The sequence below is a fragment of the Muntiacus reevesi genome, chromosome 3, assembly GCF_963930625.1.
Source record: "Muntiacus reevesi chromosome 3, mMunRee1.1, whole genome shotgun sequence".
NCBI classification, from domain to species: domain Eukaryota; kingdom Metazoa; phylum Chordata; class Mammalia; order Artiodactyla; family Cervidae; genus Muntiacus; species Muntiacus reevesi.
The window spans coordinates 58,351,110-58,371,137 of NC_089251.1; the positions used below are offsets into that span (position 1 = coordinate 58,351,110).

General features: G+C 48.5%; 1 protein-coding gene across 2 annotated transcripts in view; it reads right to left on the bottom strand.

Annotated features, from left to right (window-relative positions):
* ST6GAL2 (ST6 beta-galactoside alpha-2,6-sialyltransferase 2) overlaps positions 1–18,781 on the bottom strand; it is a 55,295-nt gene extending 36,514 nt beyond the window's left edge. Inside the window, exon 1 of one of the 2 annotated variants that reach the window (XM_065929191.1) lies at positions 18,578–18,781. The gene's annotated coding sequence lies outside the window, so the exon portion shown is untranslated. Of the gene's footprint in view, positions 1–18,060; positions 18,387–18,577 lie in introns of those variants that run through there. The other variant, XM_065929190.1, reaches the window with a different exon arrangement.
* Positions 18,782–20,028: the final 1,247 nt, after the last annotated feature.

Here is a 20,028-nt window from a genome sequence, read left to right on the forward strand (position 1 = left end):
TCAACACGCACCATGCGTGTCCTAACCCTCACTGGTCTACAAGACCTACCACAGTACCTGGCCCACAGTGAGAGTTCAAGACACAGTAGTTTTCAGTTCAGGTTTGGTATTGTGTAAAAGTAAAGAAGTAACACCATGCAGACACAGAGAATAGACTTGTGCACACAGTGGGAGGAAGGAGAGTTGGGAAAAGCTGAGAGAGTAGCATAGACATATATACACTATTATGTGTAGATAGCTAGTGGGACGCTGTTGTATAAGGGAGCTCAGCTCGGTGCTCTGATAACCTAGAAGGGTGGGTGGGGGTTGAGAGAGAGGTTCAGGAGGGAGGGGTTATATGTGTACTGGTGGTTCAGATGATAAAGAATCCACCTGCGATGGGGGAGACCTGAGTTTGATTCCTGGGTCGGGAAGATTCCCCTGAAGAAGGGAATGGCCACCCACTCCAGTATTCTTGCCTGGGTAATCCCATGGACAGAGGAACCTGGTGGGCGATGGTCCATGGGGTTGCAAAGAGTCAGACACAACTGAGCACGCACATACTCGCCTAAGAGCCCAGCGAAGAGGGCGCTTCGGAGACCCCCTCTCAGGAGTCTTCAAACACCCCACGAGGCTTGTGTACTCCAAGAGCGGAAGTGGGCAAAAGCCATTTCCTCAAACTCCAAGCTTACTGCTCTAGCTCTGTCTGCACAGAGGACTGTGGATAAATGTCAGGAAAGCACTGAGGCAAAAATGAAGCTGCAAAACAAACCCAGCACATCCTACTGTTTATGTAAAATCTGACAACTCCAAAACAAATGGCAGATAGAAGCTCCTTTGAGGAGGGAGGGAAGGGCCTGGGTGAGAGGAAGAGGGGTCTTGAGTCACCACTCAAGCATGTCTGGAGTAAAATGGCAAAATATTCACAACCATGCAGTCTGAGTTTGGAAACTCACTATTTTTGTTTTACACAGATTTCAAGTATTTACGATTTCAAACATAACAAAATTTGTCAACATAAAACTTGTCCTGAAAGTTGTAAAAACACGAATAAGAACTCGTTAATTGTGTTTATATTTATGTCTCTGTTTCTCGATCTCTTTGGGTCATAATTCCTGCCAATACATCAGCACAAAATATAAATCTAACAGTGAGTTCCAGCTTTGGTGAGGACTTTCATGTGACAGCGTTATCAGTCTGGAAGAGAAAAGCTCAAAGCTAAAATGATTTATGGAAGCGTAAAAGAGCTCTGAGCTCACAGCAGGCTGTGAGAAAGACATTAATTTTTGTTTTAAAACACATATACACACTTATCATGGAGTCAAATAGGAAATCAACTTGAAGATTTAATATAAAACATGAGACTTTAAAGACACTTCTCTGTGTGGAGCTTTCAACTCTGTCCTGAACTTCAAAGCCAAGTTTTCCATCTGCAGACCTCACTTCAGCAAAGGTGTGAGGAGCTGGCATGGACTCAGTGGACCTCAGGAAAATCCAATGTGGTCTGGATGTTTTCGGTCTAGCCTGCTTCTCCAGTTTTCAGTTTCAGAACCAGTAAAATGTTTCCAGGTTATGAAATAGTTTCTGAAGTTTCTCTGAGGATTGGCCACCCGTGATAACGTACTCTAGTTCCTACCCACCTCTGGTCACTGCCAGTCACTGGGTCACTGTGCCCTGGTTGGGAGCTGCACAATTGTTCTTGTGTCTGGTGTGCATGCATACAAGCACAGTGCTGATTTTCCATTGCTTCATGCATTCATAAACTCCACAGATACGTGCATACCTGACACATGCTGGATTCCAGGTATGCGATGCTGAACACATCAAACATACCCTCCCGCCCCTGCCCCAGGCCTAAAGTAATGTGGGAAAGACAGAACCAAGTTCACAAGTCTGGCAGGATGCTAGCATCCTGACTGACTTCCCCCTCCCTGCCTTTTGCTGTACCTTCCTGAATTCACAGGGACAAAGAGCAGAACTTCTCTGACCCAGGATGACTGTCACAGAAGAACCAGCAGCCTTTTATGTTAATTCTCAGCTTTTAAGTTCAAAAGCTGTATTTCAAGGACTGCGGAGGGGAGGACAAAAATTTGGAAGAATACTTTCTGAGCCGGTTTTCCCTTGCCCAAAGGGAGGCAAAAACTATCCCTGGTGGCTCAGATGGTAAAGAATCTGCCTGCATGCAGGAAACCCTTTTTGATCCTTGGGTCAGGAATATCCCCTGGAGAAGGGAATGGCAAAACACTCCAGTATTCTTGCCTGGGAAATCCCATGGACAGAGGAGCCTGGCAGGGTACAGTCCAAGGATGGGGTCGCAAAGAGTTGGACACGACTGAGTGAGTAACACACAGTCTGACGGAAAGGAGAAGGGGAATTGAAACAGGAGAGTGAGACACTCAAAATACAGCTTCGGGGAGTTTAGATAAAGCTGCATTTCTTGAACCCTGGGGATGTGGGTTGAAGATGCTGCATCATTGAGGGGTTGTGACGGTGGTACTGTTTCTATGATCTCTCCACCGCGCCCCCCCCCCCCCATCACACACTCATCTACTCAGTCCCTCTTCTCCCCAGTGAGAGGAACCCATTGTCTAGGGAAATGCAGCACGCTACCTGTGGATACAAAACTGGACATGGTCACAATGACAGCACAGGTCCCAGGGCTGAAGTGCACGCCTTCTTTCTGTCTTCTGTCATTAAGTGATGGAAAGAGATGGAAATAGCTAAAAACCCACAAAAATCTCTTCTACTCACAACACATTCCTTGTCATCTAATGATACTAAATAGATTGGACCATATTTTACATCCATAAAATGCAATCTTATAAAGTCCCGCAGCTGAATAGAGTGCTGCAGGAATTGAACAGGAGGAAAATTAAGAATAGAATGACTATGCTGTAAAGTCTATAGAGTCATCCCAGCAGAATTCAAGGTATCTTGGGGAACTCAGGTGCTCCCCCATTCATCACAGGACGGGTCTGAGGTTGGCCCCGGAGCAGATGACCACAAGGTGGCTTCCAGAGCTCACAGGTAGGACCCCCAGGGTCCGTGTTCCCGAGAGAAACACCAAGCAAGTGGAGAAACGCATGGGTGCCCTGCGTTGCAGGCAGATTCTTTACCGTCTGAGCCACCAAGGTAGCCCATAAAATAGAAAGCTAATGAGAACCTACTGCATCGCACACTCAATGTTCTCAACTCTATTCAATGTTCTGTGGTGACCTAAATGGGAAGGAAATTCAAAAAAGAGGGAACTATATGTATATATATTCGCTTTGCTATACAGCAGAAATTGACCCAACAGTGTGAAGCAGCCACACTCCAACAAAAATTAATTAAAAAATGAAACCTCCTGGCATCTGCTCCAGACTAGAAGCAAAATCCCAGAGCCCACGCATGCATTGCATGTTGGCCCTTGGATGGCTGCGTGAGTGAGTAAAAGCTCAGGGCAGGAGAGAGAACAGGCAACACCCTCCCATTCGGTCAGGAGGTGGTTTGGCAGGAATCCCCAAACCACCCACAGAACCACCCACAGATGCTTGTCTGACCACAGCTTCCTAGTCCCCATCACCTCTCCCCAAACCAGCCACACCGACCCTGACCCGTGCAGCCCTGTGCAGCCCTGGACCCCACAAGTGACACTGGGCTCCCAACTGAGTCCTCTGCAGGAAAATGGGGGCTGTCTCCTCAGGAACCAGCTGGGGCACCCTCCCTGGCTGTCTCCTGTGCTACCCAGCCCTGCATCCATGCCTGCTTCTCCACTGGCAAGGGACTTTTATCACCTGAGGCACAGATAAATGAATGAAAGAAACAGCAAAGTGTAATCATGCTTACAAAAACTTTCCCATAGCGTTGAACACTACTGCCTTTGCAAATCATACCCAGATTCCCATTCTACAGAAGGAAGATGTTAAGGAGCTGAGTCACAAACACCAGTTCTCTCTCCTCTGAAAGGGTGAGTGCCGTCACACCGCTCAGCCAGTCTTCCAGAGGATTTTTATTAGATTCTACACAGTCCATGTACTTCCAGGCATGGGTGCTCCCAGAATGGCCACCCCTTCTTCCTTTTTTCCTTTTCCACACTTTCTACTGGTTTCTGGAATGGTCTATGATAAACACAGCTTGTAACAAACCTTTCAAAAGGAACTTCTCTAAATGTCATCCCTGCTCGGCAATGTACAGATAAAAATTTTAAAACTGGCTCTCAGGCAAGGGGAGTGGGGAGGAGACCTAATTTTTAGCATTTGCCTATTTCTATGGTGTAAATATTTCCACCAATTTCAATCTACTTATGTGTCCTTATTGAACTCAGAGGTGGGAACAGACACAGAAGCTCATCTCAGTGCCTTTACTACACAGATGCAATAGATGCAAAGGACTCCTGAAGGAGAAAAGGCAGAAGGTGTGATGAAACTGTTAGGAATCGATGAGTTTTGAGAGCTGACAATTTTTGTTTTTAATATCATTTAATAATTGGCTCACAAAATTCCTAGGGGCTTCTCAGGTGGCTCAGTGCTAAAGAACCCGCCTACCAGTGTAGGAGACACAGGACATGTGAATTCAACCCGTGGGTCAGGAAGATCCCCTGGGGGAGGAAATGGCAATCCACTCCAGTATTCTTGCCTGGAAAATCCCATAGACAGAGGAACTGGGCAGGTACAGTTCATGGGGTCACAAAAGAGTCAGGCATGTCTAAGCGACTGAGCTCCCACGCACAGAGTTCCTGAACATTGGCAAGGGAGCTGCAGGAACTGGGGTACCTCACCCCTCCCAGAAGAAGTCTATTCTGCAAGGGTATTCATGCCAGGGTTCCTGGTTGTTCAGATACCTGGAGGGCTTCAGGGTCCTTTAGACAGATGCAGAAGGACAAGTTCAGACTTTCGAGGAGGGTGCCATATGGCTTCCAGACTACAGGTGTCTGTATGGCAGTGACAGGTGCACGTGGGTGTCAGTCCTGCTGGTGAAGGCTCAGCTTCGGGGACAGGGTCTCCAGCGCTGCTGCCTCTCAATGCCCAGATGACAGGATGGTGATGATAAACCTGGTTTGCTGTCCTGCTACACACATTCACATGTCTTGACTTTTATCTTAGGCACCCCACTTTTTAAGACTCTACACCATGATGTCCAAGCTCCAGGATCCATCAGGCTCAGAGGCTTTCGCTTCACAGGTGAGGGTGCTGAGGTTCAGAGGAGGGTGCGAGCTCCCAGGGGAAAATGACGGGGGCTGGAAGCCAGGTCTTTTCTTTTTATAAAACCACTTGCTGTTCAAAGTGCTGAAGGTACTCAATTTTATTTGCTTGCTCATCTGTACAGGCACTGACTCATTTACAGAGGGCTAATAAGATTCATCCTCCGTGACTTATGGAAACCTCTGTGCAGCCTGTTCAGTTCTGGAGGTGACACCGAGTGGCCTGGCTGCATCTGACCAGCTGCCTGTGTTTAAGCCTTGCCTGGTGGTAGAAGGGGTAGAGCTCACAGACTCCAAGTGTGCTGCTGTGTCAGTGATAAACCTAAGAATGACCTGTGAGCTGGGTGCTCTGAATGCCTCAGTTTCATGATGAGAAACCGAGGTTAAGAGTTCATGGGACATTAGTCGGGCTGGCTTCACAGGCACACAATCGGGAGCCCTACAGGAACCCGCGTGCAAAGGCCCAGTCTTGGCTTCTGGCTCCCCTGTCGCTCTCTTGGAGGTCTTCAGAGTTTTGTCTTTGATTCTGTATATTCTAAGTGAAGCTGGAAGGGAGACCAGGACCATGAAGCGTGTGCTCCAGCAGAACAGAGGTGGAGAATATGTGGGCCCCAAGTGCGACCACAAGTCCTTGCTGCTCGTCCACGTGCGGCAGCTGAGTTTTTGTGTGGACATAAGTTTTCAACTTTCCTGGTGGCTCAGATGCTAAGAAGTCTGCCTGCAGTGCAGGAGACTCATGTTTGATCCCGGGTTGGGAGGATCCCCTGGAGAAGGAAATGGCAGTCCACTCCAGGATTCTTGCCTGGAGAATCCCATGGACAGGGGAGCCTGGAGGGCTACAGCCCATGGGGTCAGAAAAGAGTCAGACACAATGAGCAACTACAACAACAACATCAACAACATAGAATGTATAAACCCAAGAGTGAACCCAAAGGTTAACTATGGACTTTGGGACATTATGATGCATCAATGCAGGTTCATCGGATTGCAACAAATATATCATCTGGGGGAATGCTGATAATAGGGATGCTGTGCACGTGTGAGGCAGGGGTATACAGGAAGTCTCCATATGTTCTGCTTAATTTTGCTGGGAACCTTAAGCTGCTCTAAAAGTCTGAATTAAAAAAAAAAGTAGAACAGAAAGAAGAAAAGAAAAGAGAATAACGACCACAAATTCCTCCAAAGTGGAGGCCTGGAATCTGAGACTTAGTCTGTTAGCTCCAGAGTTCATGTCTCTCACAGCGACTGCCCTCTACAGTTTACAAAGGGTCTCCCCATACTGTCAAGTCAGTGCCATATGGGTTTCAAATTAAATGTCCAGTTCTGACCTCCGGTGCACTGAAAAGAAACTTTTCACAGCTCATAAATCGTTAGCACCTGCTATAATAAAGTAAGCATCAGTGTTTGAGTCTCCGAGCAGAGGTCAGGAACTGAAATCCCCCGCTGCGCCCCCAGAGCGCTCTTGTAGGTATGAATGCAGTGAGATGTGTGTTGGAGAAAGAGATGGAGACAAAGGCTGATGGCAGGGAGCATGGAATCCAGGACAAGAAACTTCATCAGCCCTCCCTCAGGGGAGAGTCTGGGGGCTGCAGAGATCATGCCAAGAAGCCAACTTAGTTCTCCTCCTAAGGAAATGTCTGACCTCAGCACGTTCCTGTTCCCACACTTGTTAACTGTGGCCTAAAAGTGTGAACCAGGGAGCGAGTACAGTAACAACCCTGTGAGATGCAGGATTCATGGAAGGAGTGTCCTCGGTCCCTCTCCTTGACTCCCCAGCCCTGAGGATAGTCGGTGGGTGGAACTCCACTGCTTGATGGCAACAAGCCCAAGTCTGCCATGAAAGGAGCAACTTTTACTCAACAAATATCTACAGGATCTACAGGAGGAATGTTTGAGCTGGCAACACAAAGGTGGACTAGGTAAGCTCCCACATCTCGGAGTCTTTTTTTTTTTTAATTAATTAATTAATTTTGATGGAGGATAATTACCTTACAATATTGTGATAATCTTGCTATACATCGACATTAATCACATGTGCACATGTGTCCCCCCATCCTGAACCCCCCTCCCACCTCCCTCCGCACCTCATCCCTCTGGGTTGTCCCAGAGCACCGGCTTTGGGTGCCCTGCTTCACGCATTAAACTTGCACTGGTCATCTGTTTTACATATGCTAATATACATGTTTCAATGCTATTCTCTCAAATTATCCCACCCTTGGCTTCTCCCACAGACTCCAAAAGTCTGTTCTTTACGTCTGTGTCTCCTTTGCTGCCCTACATGTAGGATCGTTGTTCAGTTCAGTTCAGTCACTCAGTCATGTCCAACTCTTTGCAACCCCATGGACTACAGCATGCCAGGCTGCCCTGACCATCACCAATTCCCGGAGCTTGCTCAAACACATGTCCATCAAGTTGGTGATGCCATCCAATCATCTCATCCTCTGTTGTCCCCTTTTCCTCCCACCTTCAATCTTTCCCAGCATCAGGGTCTTTCCCAATGAGTCAGTTCTTTGCATCAGGTGGCCAAGGTATTGAAGTTTCAGCTTCAGCATCAGTTCTTTCAATGAATATTCAGGATTGATTTCCTTTATGATCGACTGATTGATTTTCTTGCAGTACAAGGGACTCTCAAAAGTCTTCTCCAACACCACAGTTTAAAGTCAGAAATTCTTTGGTGCTCAGCTTTGTTTATAGTCCAACTCTCACATACGTACATGACTACTGGAAAAACCATAGCTTTGACTAGGTGGACCTTTGTTGGCAAAGTAATGTCTCTGCTTTTTAATATGCTATCTAGGTTGGTCATAGCTTTTCTTCCAAGGAACAAATGTCTTTTAATTTCATGGCTGCAGTCACCATCTGCAGTGATTTTGGAGTCCAAGAAAATGACTATTTCCCCATCTATTTGCCATGAAGTGATGGAACTGTATACCATGATCTTAGTTTTTTGGATGTTGAGTTTTAAGCCAGCTTTTTCACTCTCCTCTTTCACTTTCATCAAAAAGTTCTTCAGTTCCTCTTTGCTTCCTGCCATAAAGGTAGTGTTATCTGCATATCTGAGGTAATTTATATTTCTCCCAGCAATCTTGATTCCAGCTTGTGCTTCATCCAGCCTGGCATTTCGCATGACGTACTCTGCATATAAGTTAAATAAGCAAGGTGACAATATACAGCCTTGACATACTCCTTTCCCAATTTAGAACCAGTCCATTGTTCCATGTCTGGTTCTAACTGTTGCTTCTTGACCTGCATACAAACTTCTCAGGAGGCAGGTAAGGTGGTCTGGTATTCCCATCTCTTGAAGAATGTTCCACAGTTTGCTGTGATCCACATAGTCAAAGGCTTTGGTATAGTCAAGAAAGCAGAAGTAGATATTTTTCTGGAACGCTCTTGCTTTTTCTATGATCCTATCTAAGAGGCTGAAACTGCAGACCCCCAAACGCCAAGGGGATCCCCTCCCCTGACAGCCGTCGCCCCTCACCCGTCCTGATACGCAGTTCAGCTGGATAGAGCAGGCGCCTGGCCTCCACTCCTGGGAGACAGAGCATCTTTATTTACCTGTTTGTCAGGTTTGCTTGTGTTTCAGGTGGTAAGAAATCTGCCTACAATGCAGGAGAACTGTTCAATCTCTGGGTCAGCAAGATCCCCTGGAGAAGGGAATGGCAACCCACTCCAGTATTCTTGCCTGGAGAATCCCATGAACAGAGGAGCCAGGAGGGCTACAGTTCATGGGGTTGCAAAGAGCCTGACATGACTGAGCACACACACAGCACAAACAAGGGAAAGGCAGGACCTCTTGTAATATCTGAATTATTCATCATCAGCTTCAAGGAAGCCACAAAATTGTCTTGACTTTGAGGTTCTCTGCCTGAGAGTAAATCTTCTCAAGCAGTCCAAAGCAGTTGGAAAAAAAGAAAACTGAACAAACAAGCAAAACACTCAGCCCACTGCAAAGGTCAAGGCTGAGTTCACACCCTCTCCTGAAATGTTGGGATCCACTGGAAACCAGCTTCAATAACCCATGGTTCTGAATTCCCAGAACACAGAACAAGTTGGTGAGCTAGTTTGATCACAGGCTTAGGCCTTCCTGACTGGCATCAGAATTTCAGAACCCAGTAAGAGAACTTTCTATCCACTTCCAGTTATCAAAGACCTTGTCCAGGACAACAACATAATTAAAAAGTGCAGAGAAACCAACTGGTAATGCAAACCTCATTAAGTTGGCACAGCGTGACTCATGAGGAAAATTAAAAGGGCTCGAGGGTGTGCAGAGAGCTAAGGTCCTTCACAAAATGGAACCGTTTTCACAGATTTTCAATTTTAATTTATTACCACAAATAGCAGTAGCACTGAATGCTGTGGGAGTCAACCCAGGCCTGTGACAGTGGATGGTGCAGTGCTAAGTCAGGGCTGACTCTTTGTGACCCCATGGACTATAGTCCGCTAGGCTCCTCTATGGGAGCCTGTCGATGGGAATCTCCAGGCAAGAATACTGGAGTGATTTGCTATGCCCTCCTCGAGGGGATCTTCCCAAACCAGGAATTGAACCCACGTCTCTTACATCTCCCGCACTGGCAGGTGGGTTCTTTACCACTAGCGCCATCTGGGAAGCCCAACAGCAGATGGAGGTTCCTCCAAAGAGCTTCCTTTGCCAGGTGGGTATGTCCAGGACAGACCTGGGTCTGTGAGACTTTGTGGAGATCCCGAGTGGTGGTGGAGCTGGGGGTTTTCAAGGGATGAAACCGCTGCACTGCCACAGGCAGCAACGTGACTGCTAACGACCACACACACGCTGTCATTAAAATCCACTTAACTGGATTATGAAAGCGATTTAAAATGACTTCCTTGGGTGAGAGGAAAGCCACACTTAGGTTCCTCTCTGTTCATTTGCAAGTCATCCCTTGTATCTTAAGCATACTTAAATGGAGCAAGAACAGTTTATTCAAGCGCTCCATGTATTTTTTTTTTTTAAAACTCCATATGCTTTCATTAAACTCCTGCAATGTTCTATTTACCACAAAGAATCACTTGAAGTCCCTAACTTCAACCACTGGTGACAGTCTTTATTTTCATTCTAGTATGGGTTCAGAGTAATGGAAAGAGTTCCTTTAATTAACTGACTCACCCAGGGCTGCCCTGAGCCCTCACTTGATCTTTTGGAAAAGCAATGCAGATCGCTTAGCACATAGAGGACGTAGTCTGGGAAGATCCTTGGAAAATACAGGAAGCGCCATATAAACTCTCATGACTCCAAATGCAGCTGACCCTCTGTCCCGGGAAGATGCCCTCAGTCTGGGTGGCTGTCTCCTGCAGGGAGTGCTGTCAGAACGCGTAATGGCCACGTGTGACACTCAGGCCAGGTGTGACACCCTGGTGGGGACACGGCACAGAACACCTCTGGCTTCTCACCAAAGGTGTCTGTTACCTTCTCCACCTGCACCGGGTGGGCCAGAACTCGGAGTCAAAGCACTGCACTTACAATTCTTTGTGGCCAGCTGAGATTTTATACTTTCTCGCCCAGGGACCTTCGCCAAATTTTAATATCTGTTCATGGGCAAGCAGGAAAAAAATGCAGCCCAACCACAACCACCACCAGCCCATCCCTGGGGACCAGCCTTATTATCCCACCAGGGGCTGCTAATGTGTGTGGCTCTGATTGTTAAGATTTGATACGTTTATGAAGCTGAGATGAGTGCTTTTGTAAACTCTCCCTGGGAAGGTCCTACCCAATTTATTTACTAATTACCAGCCAACTACACACGTCCCTCACTTCTGAATGCTCTGTTAAAGAAAGGAACAAAGATGCCCAACCACATCTGGGATCATTATGAAAAGAGAGGCGCTTTTCAGGTGTTCTCTGTGAGATTCAGGGAGGCATACAAATAATAGGGTTGAATGGTTTAAGTCTGACTTCCTAAAGTAGCTAGCAAAATGTGAGAAAAGGAAGGCCTGCTCCAGACCTGATGTGTTCCATGATGTCACTGTCCTGGCACCTGGATATCAGCAGATGCTTGAGGTTTTTCTCAGTTGGTAAAGAATTGTCTGTAATATGGAGACCCAGGTTCAATCCCTGGGTGGCTAAGATCCCCTGGAGAAGGGAATGGCAACCCACTCTAGTATCCTGGCCTGGAGAATCCCGTGGACAGAGGAGCCTGGCATGCTGCAGTCCATGGGGTCGCAGAGTCAGACACAAATAAGCGACTGACACTTTTACTTTTGTGTATCTTAGTGTGAACTTTACCATCTGTCCTCTGTTTTCCCCACACAAGCAAGGGGGCCCGTGACAGCCCCTGCGTTCTGTTCACCCTACAAACTGCCAGACACCAAAGGAAGGACACTTGGTTTTGAGGTACACAGGTGACTGGACATCCCAAGGTACTTGACTTTAAGAAAAAATGTCCTTGGCAAGCACACAGGATAAACAAGGGGAATGTTGAAATATCTTACTGCAACCCTCAGTCCTGCTTTCATCCACCATGTAAAAACACAGTATAAAGCAAGCACACACACGCACACACCTGACTTTCCTCCTCTAATCCTGTTCTGAATCTACCTACCTGCACAGGGAACTTGAGCTTTGATGCCAGTAGTCCTAAATGCACCCTAGACACCCTGCTGGAGCTGCCACCGCAGGATCTGGGCCCAAGGATGAAACACATCCTGCACCTACTCGGGTACCTGAAGACGCTGATGCTATAAGAACCCTCACACTGCACACAGAGAGAAAAAAGTGCGCATTCCCACATGCAGTCTTTGCTGTTGTGCAGTCGCTCGGTCATATCCGACTCTTTTGTGACCCCCTGGACTGGAGCCCGCCAGGCTCCTCTGTCCATGGAATTCTCCAGGCAATAATACTGAAGTGAATTGCCATTTCTTTCTCTAACACATGGTCTACTTATAATAAACTAAGAGTGCAGTTTAAACCCTAAACGTTTTTGAGAACTTTCTACCCCACTGATACTGTGCAATTCTCCAGAGATCACTGATACAGGAAGAAGAGTGTTCTCCAGGTCAGAAAGCCAGGGTTCTGATCCTGAGTTTGTTTCTCAGCAGCTGTGAATCCCAGCCAGGGATGTTTATTTGTCATGATTCACATTTTCTCTCCTCATATCTGACATAAAGTCACATTGGTCCTAGGATGCGTTCCTCCCATATTTAAGTGTGAGTGTGTGTGAGGGTGTGCCACTGTGTGTGTGTGCTTGTGTCGTCTTTTAAAAGAGAGTCCTCCTTTTTTTTTTTTTTTTTGGTACTGGGACTTCTCAGGGGTATAATTTTCCCAATTGTAAAATATAATTTATATAGTAAGACCCTTCTTCTAATAGGAAAAGCAAATTCATTCATTTAATCATGCACCTAGAGTCTGACACTGTCATTGGATTAACTGTATCATTTAGAAAACAAATTCCGTATTAATTGCACTTTTTCTTATCCATCGGTGGCCAGAGGTACAAACACAGGTTTTAACACACTGCAAAAAAGCCATCAATAGACTTTCAAGGAAGTTACTTTTCACATTAATTTCTGATTCATGAAAACTATTGGGGTATCTACAAGATTTACCTTTTCCCAAATGTAATTTAAAGCCAAGTCATTCTATGCTTAGTCACTCAGTCATGGCCAACTCTTTTGTGATGCCATGGACTGTAGACTTTCAGGCTCCTCTGTCCATAGGATTTACCAGGCAAGAATACCGTTTGCCATTTTCTACTCCAGAAAGTCATTCTAGAAGCCACAATAATTAGCAACATGCAAGAACTTGTACTTGAAAAATTTGTATAATTTGAATGCAGAAAACCAATGGTTCTGAAGTTAATGCAGCATTCTCCTTTCAGGCTCAAATCCTAGAAGCAGCCTAGCATAGGACTAAGTATGTGAATTTTAAATTTCTGAAAACAGAAGCTTCTGATCAAGACACTGCAGGATTTTTTTTTTACGATGTATTCTCTAATGCCTTAGCCAATATATTTCTAAACATCCCAAGAGGCTACTTTCTAGGCTTGTACTCTTCAACGACCCAATAACTCAAAAGTGTATTAGTTGCTCAAGCGTTTCTGACTCTTTGCGACCCCATAGACTGTAGCCTGGCAGGCTCCTCTGCCCATGGGATTTTCCAAGCAAGAATACTGGAGCTGGTATTGCCATTCCCTTCTCCAGGGGATCTTTCCAACTCAGGGATTGAACCCAGGTCTCCTGCATTGCAGACACATTCTTTACTGTCTGAGCCACTGGGGAAGCCTCAAAGCACAGAGGTAATTCTCTTGAATCTTAGCTTATATTTTTCTTTGGAAATGTCACTGCTGTCATACCCCGTGAACCTGAATTTCATCCTACTACTTCATGACTGGATATCCCAAATGGCCTGGGCCACCTTTCAGCTGCAACTCAAGCTTCCGTCTGCCTCCAGATTCCAAAAGACACGGGCTCCAGGCTCTGCACTTGCAGCCTGGACTACCTTCTGGAGCCAGCACACCCAGGGGGGCTGGGAGCTCCCAGTCAGTGCCCTTCCTCTTCAGAGTGGTATCTCATGTTGCTGCATGGCCTTTATAGACACTCAAGTTCAGTTCAGTCATCACTCAGTCATGTCTGACTCTTTGCTACCCCATGGACTGCAGCACACCAGGTTTCCCTGTCCTTGACCAACTCCCAAAACCTGCTCAAATCCATGTCCATCAAGTCAGTGATGCCATCCAACCATCTCATCCTGTCACCCCCTTTTCCTCCTGCCTTCAATCTTGCCCAGCATCAGGGTGTTTTCCAATGAGTCAGTTTTTCGCATCAGGTGGCCAAACTTTTGGTGCTTCAGCTTCAGCATCAGTCCTTCCAGTGAATCTTTAGGACCGATTTCTTTTATGATTGGCTGGTTTGATCTCCTTGCAGTTCCTTCTCAAGAGTCTTCTTCACCACAGTTCAAAAGCATTACTTCTTTGGTGCTCAGCTTTCTTTATGGTCCAACTCTCACATCCATACATGACTACTGGAAAAACCACAGCTTTGACTAGACGAACCTTTGTTGGCAAAGTAATGTCTCTGCTTTGTAATATGCTGTCAAGGTTGATCATAGCTTTTTTCCCTAGGAGCAAGTGTCTTTTAATTTCATGGCTGCAATCACCATCTGCAGTGATTTTGGAGCCCAAGAGAATAAAGTCTGTCACTGTTTCCACTGTTTCCCCATCTATTTGCCATGAAGTGATGGGACCGGATGCCATGATCTTAGTTTTTTGAATGTTGAGTTTTAAGCCAACTTTTTCACTTTCCTCTTTCACTTTCATCAAGAGGTTCCTCAGTTCCTTTCTTCCCTCAAGGTGGTGTCATCTGCATTTGAAGACACCCAAGGCCAAGTTCAGATCCCAGCTCTGTTCTCACTCTCGAGGCAGCCACCTCCTCCTTCTGAGCTCAGTCTCATAGCATGGCCCAGGTTGTGGCCAAGGTGACCCTGATGCCCTGTGCAGGCATAACAGCAGGGTGGGGCATGAAATGTCTCAAAGCAGAGACTCTGATTATTCTTGGCATCACTGCTCTCCCCAGGACTATGGGCTGTTGGAAGGTATGTCCAGTATGGATAACTAAAGTTTCCTTCTCTTCTGAGCAGGGGAATCAGCTTTTTGATACGCCAGAAAACACAATTATCCATTCCACGCAATCCCCATGCTGGAGGACACCTTGGAGAGAGTTTAACCTGAGTCTTCATCTGGCAGCCCTGAAAACCACGCAGGTCCCTACAGGACTCGGGACCGAGAGGTCTCCTTGCTGCTTCATTCTCTGAGAAAGTCCAGTGCAAAACTGCTACCCCAACCCTCACACTTGTTAGAAAAAACATCAGCCTGGAACTGGGGATTCTTTCCTAGAGAAGACCACAGTGGGCAGCGGAAAGCAGGAGGGGTATGGACAGGTCTGTTCAGACAAGTCCCCGAGAGTGTGTGGTGGTGCTCTGATGTCATTCCATCCACAGGGCAATGCCATGCCAAAGCAGGAGGGACTTGGTGCTGGGAGGCAGACCGGAACCTGCCTACGGCCAAGGGAAGACAGTAGGCAGACCACTGTGGGAAACCCAGCTTTTACCAAGTGGCAGGTCTAGGATGGATGTGAGGGCTGGACCAAGCTACTGGCTCAGGACTGCTCAGGCCAGTCCCACACCCTTTACATTAGGGCCACCACTTCACCCACAGGCCAGGTGTGTTCCATGCATTTTGAATTGAATTTCTTCCCCATCAATTTAGGTGGACAGGATGTGGCTTAGAATTTAAGATCAGGATGGAATTTTGTAAGAGTCATAAAAAACTCATGCTTCTGCCCAAGCCCCATATTTACACATAAATCGCTCAAAAGTAGAAAAATGGCAGATGTAGTAATCCACAGACCGATGTTTATGCATAAGAGTAGCTGGTCACCTCTTCCAGCACACTCAGGGTTTGGACTTTGACACCAACCTGTTAAGAACATTGAAAACTGCTGTGTAAATTACAGCTGCACAGTCCTGATTCCAAAATTAGTATCTGATTCTATGTAATTATTTCTCTTACTGTCAGTTGTCAGTTTAATCCCCTAGTTCTTTTTTTTCCCCCTAGTTCTTTTTAAAGGAGTGTTCAATGATTAAAATCGCAAAGCTTGACATACACCTACCTTGAAGGCACTATCTTTGCTAAGACATTCAAGCAAGAAGAGTAAAGTAGTTCACTTAATTTAAGCAATTAAAAATTAAGATGATACAATAGAAGATCCAGGAGGGAGAAAAAACACTGTATGCTTAGGTGAATATTAAAACAAAGGCTGTTCCAATTATTAATGCATAAGACATTTTTTATGCAAAAGCATCAAGAATGAGACACCAAATCCAGACATTAATTAGAAGTTTCTCAAAGGGCAAATATCTCCAAGTTTCTGGAAAGGAACTTGTCATTGGCTTACCTAAGCAATAGGTACAAAAGTATAGAAATAAGTCGGTATTTGTAGAAAAACTTAAGCACTGAGAAACACTTGGATAAACTGTAGACACAGAGGATAAAACTCCAGTTATTATAAGCATTCACACACTGCATCATCTCAGGAAAAGGAGAATCTCAGAAAAAAAGAACTCCAGAAACAACATCTACAGGAATTTCTCAGCAACCACTTCACTGTTTAATCTCACAGGCTGGCCACAAATCCTTTCCCAGACCCAACTGACGTGTTCACCCATGAGTAAACCTTTCCCTCTTAATTATCCTCATCAGAGACTGAGCACCGCTGCCTGCTCTTCTCTACATAATAAATCCATTCACATATTTTCAGATGTGAAGTTATCTCAGTTTTGAATCCTCCAGTCTAAATGCCCTCAATTCTTTATCTTTACTTCCCAGATGGCAGGTACCACTTACCACACTCACCAAATGCTGCTTTCTGCTTTGAGCTCTCGCCCACCTTCTGCCCCTCTTGTCTGAACTGTGGGGCTCAGAACCCCACTAAGAGCTGAGGCTTATTACACAGTCTCTACAGAGATTTAGTACAAAGCTCCAGAAGCTTCACCTGCACCAAGCAGAAAGGAATACCCCAGTTTACCTCACTCACAACAAAAATTTTATCAAGAATTCCAACATGTTTGAGTGACTTTTCTTAAACTCAGCTGTAAAATTCAAGGCAATTCTTCCATTAGTTTCCAGCACTCCCCACTCCCTACTGCCAACAGTTTTCCTGATGCATTAGCGGGAAATGCGAGCCTTCAAGGGTTGGAAAAATTTTAGTTGCCAGTTTCAGAAAAATAGCGGATAAAAATAAGCTCAAGGCCACACATCATTTCTCCTTTTAAAAGAAAACGTCAACCCCAAGTTTGCAACATTAGCATTTCACTTATGAAACCCACGGGTCATGAATTTTATTTCAATATGGCAAAGTATGTCGACCAAAATTTCAAAAAAAAAAAAAAAAAAAAAGTAACTATCGAGTAACCCGCCCTAGACTTTAAAATGTGCAGAAAGTACTTAAAATGCTTTTCGAGTCCCCCAGCAATGTCCTCACCAAGCAGACAGCCGACCGAGCTGGGGATCAGCTGGCCCCTTCCCAGTCAGAACGCCAACCGCACACAAAGCAAAGATTCCGACCAAATATGGTTTGCCTCTCCTCAATTTTTCAGCCTGATCACTAAAAATACGTTCACAACCAATCCAGCCAAGCATTACTCTTCTCCCAAAGTGCTTCTCGGATTATAAAACAGCTTTGAAAGTTCAGCCTGACAAAACAAACACGGTACCAGGGGGAGAGACCTGGAAAGCGTTCGAAAAAAGTCTCATTTAAATTCCTGGAAAGCACGGCCTCTCAAACAGCTATTCGGATCGCTCTGGAAGGAGGCAGCAGTCGCTTCGCTCCAGCCAGGAGTTTCACTCCGCTCCACCCCCCTGCATCGCGAAATCCGAATGAGATGGACGATGCATTCCGTACCCACGAGTGCAACAAATCTCCTTTCGGTACACGGTGGAAAGTGGGACAACTCCAAAGCCGCCCTCCTCGCGCCAGTGCGCAAGAACGAACAGCCCACTGCTCAGGATTCACAAGATCCTTCTGCCCCAAACGTTTCAGCTACAGAAAACTAGAGATCAGGCTTTAAGAAACGCAGTTGTGCCTGCGGGTGGGGTCGAGAAGACAATTAAAGACCTCGAGCCCCTTCCAGAGTCAAAATTAAAGATCAGGGTCAGAGTCACCGGGGCACAGTGTGTCCTCCTATCTCCAGAGCGCAAGCCTTCCGGTGGGCTCACCTCTCGAGGAATTTCCTGCTTCTCCCCCCAAAACTGTGTTTAGCGTTCCCCCACACCCCACCACAGGTCTGGGAGCGGGTCGCCGAGTCTAACTCGGTGCCGAGGTGCACCCGGGCTCCGGCGACTCAGCGGCAGCCGCCTGAACCGCCCGACCCCGAGCCCTCGGTAGCCCACCTTCTCCGTACTCCGCGCCTCCCGGCGCCCGACCCCGCGGCGTGGAGTCGGGGACGAGCGTGTCACATCTTCTTCTCCCGCGGCCGCTCGGGCGCGCGCCACGCGCTCCAACAATCGCACCGACTGGAGCCGAGAGCCGGGGCCCGGGCGCCAGACCCGCGCGCGGCTCAGTGGCTCCCGCAGCGGCCGCCCGCCTCCGCCGAGCAGCCTCCCGGCGCCGCCCCAGAGACCCGGCGGCCTGCGCTCGCGTCCCAGGCGACCGGCGGGGTCTCCTCCGGTCCTGATCGCTCGGTGCTGGGCGGCGAAAGCGAGCGCGGGGGGCTCGGCCTCCCGGCCGGCGCGGTGTTGCGCTCAGCCCGCGCCGCGCGCCTCATTGTTCCAGGCGGCGGCTCCCTGCTCCCAGCCCCCGCGCAGAGCCTGCGCCGCGCCCCGCCCCGCGCTCCCCAGCGCCCACCCCTTGCCCCCCGCCCCTCCGCCTCGGCGGCTTCCTCCGGCCTCCCCTTGCTGCCGGGCTCACCTAGCGGGCGGCAGCTGGCCTCGGCAAGTTCCGCGACCACTCCCCACTGCCTGGCCCCGCTGCCTAGAGGCGGTGGCGCAAGGGGTACAAGGTGGGCGCTCCCCGGCTGCGAGCCGTGCCCCGCTGGTGGCACAGAGTGATCGTAGACTGGGGCGTCCCGGCGGCCTGTTAAGGCACGCCTGTCCCCGCCGCCGCCGCTGCCAGCCAGCCCCGGTCCTCCGAGGGTCACCTGCACGGGCTCCGCCCGGCACCGCGCGCCGCAGCCGCGTGCACTCGGGCCTGGCCGACGGCGGGGATGCACGGACTATGACCTGCTGTGAGCTGCGGGGCCAGGGTCAGGGCGTCTGGCTCCGCGGAAGTGAGTCTTTGTGCGCCCCACTCCGACACACCCTCCCGCGGCGCCGAAGGCCGGGCTACCTGCACGCGAGGCAGCGCCCCGGAGCGGGCCGGGTGGGGCGCGGGGGAGCGAGCGCAGCATCCTCCCGGCCAGCTGCTCCCTTTGTTCCGCCCGCTCGGCGGCTCCGCACCGCCGCTCGGCCCTCGCTCCCGGGAGCTCCTCGGAGGCGCCAAGGGTCGGGGTTGCAGCGGGAGTAGCCACCTGCCCCTGGGAATTCCCTAATGCACAGTCTGCCCGGCCATCCCCGCCGGGCCGGCAAAGTTCTCCGGACCGCGGCCCCCAGGCTGCTGGCCCGGTGCGCGGAAAACCGGCGCCGGAGCCGGGGGTGGGGCGGCAGATCGGATGTCCCTCTACCAGCCTGCGGAATGTCCGTTTGTCGCCGCGGACCTCGTTCCTTCTGAGGGGACCGCAGCTGGTCCCTGGGACAAAGACCACGACGCGCTTTGTTTGCTGGTAAACACGCGCCGTTGAACTTCAACGCGCTCCCCGCTTGCGCGACGGAGGCGGTGGCAGTTCCCCACCCTGTAGTCCTCCGGCGGCCCCAGAGGGCTGTTGGGGTGGAGTTGGGGGATCCACCAGGTAGTGGCCGTCTCAGAGGGACAGGTTACCTCCCCCCACTCCCGCCGCCCTCCATCCTGGGTCCCAGCAGGAGCTGACAGTTTGGAGACACAAATCCTTCACTAAATACACTATTTTAAAATTCGTATGTACATTCATTGACCTAATTCAGGGTTTTTAGAAGAAAACAATGAACTGGATATCCAATTCATTTAGTATTTACTGAGTGACTGCTGTGTTCCGGGATTCCGGGCTGGAGAAGGGGCAGTAGACAAGAGAAGCTGAGTAGCACTTCTTTCCTGCCTTCAGGGAGTTTGCGGAAATTTAAAGCATCACCAGGTGTCAACTAAAACTGACTGGGCAAGACGCGCTGCCCTCCATCAACAGTGGGGGCCAAAAACGCTCCCCCGTGTTTCCCCAGTTGTGGTGATGGTTTCTGACACCTGGAGTTGGGAGGACTTCCAGTGAAGGGATCGTGTGTCACATGGGTTTAGAG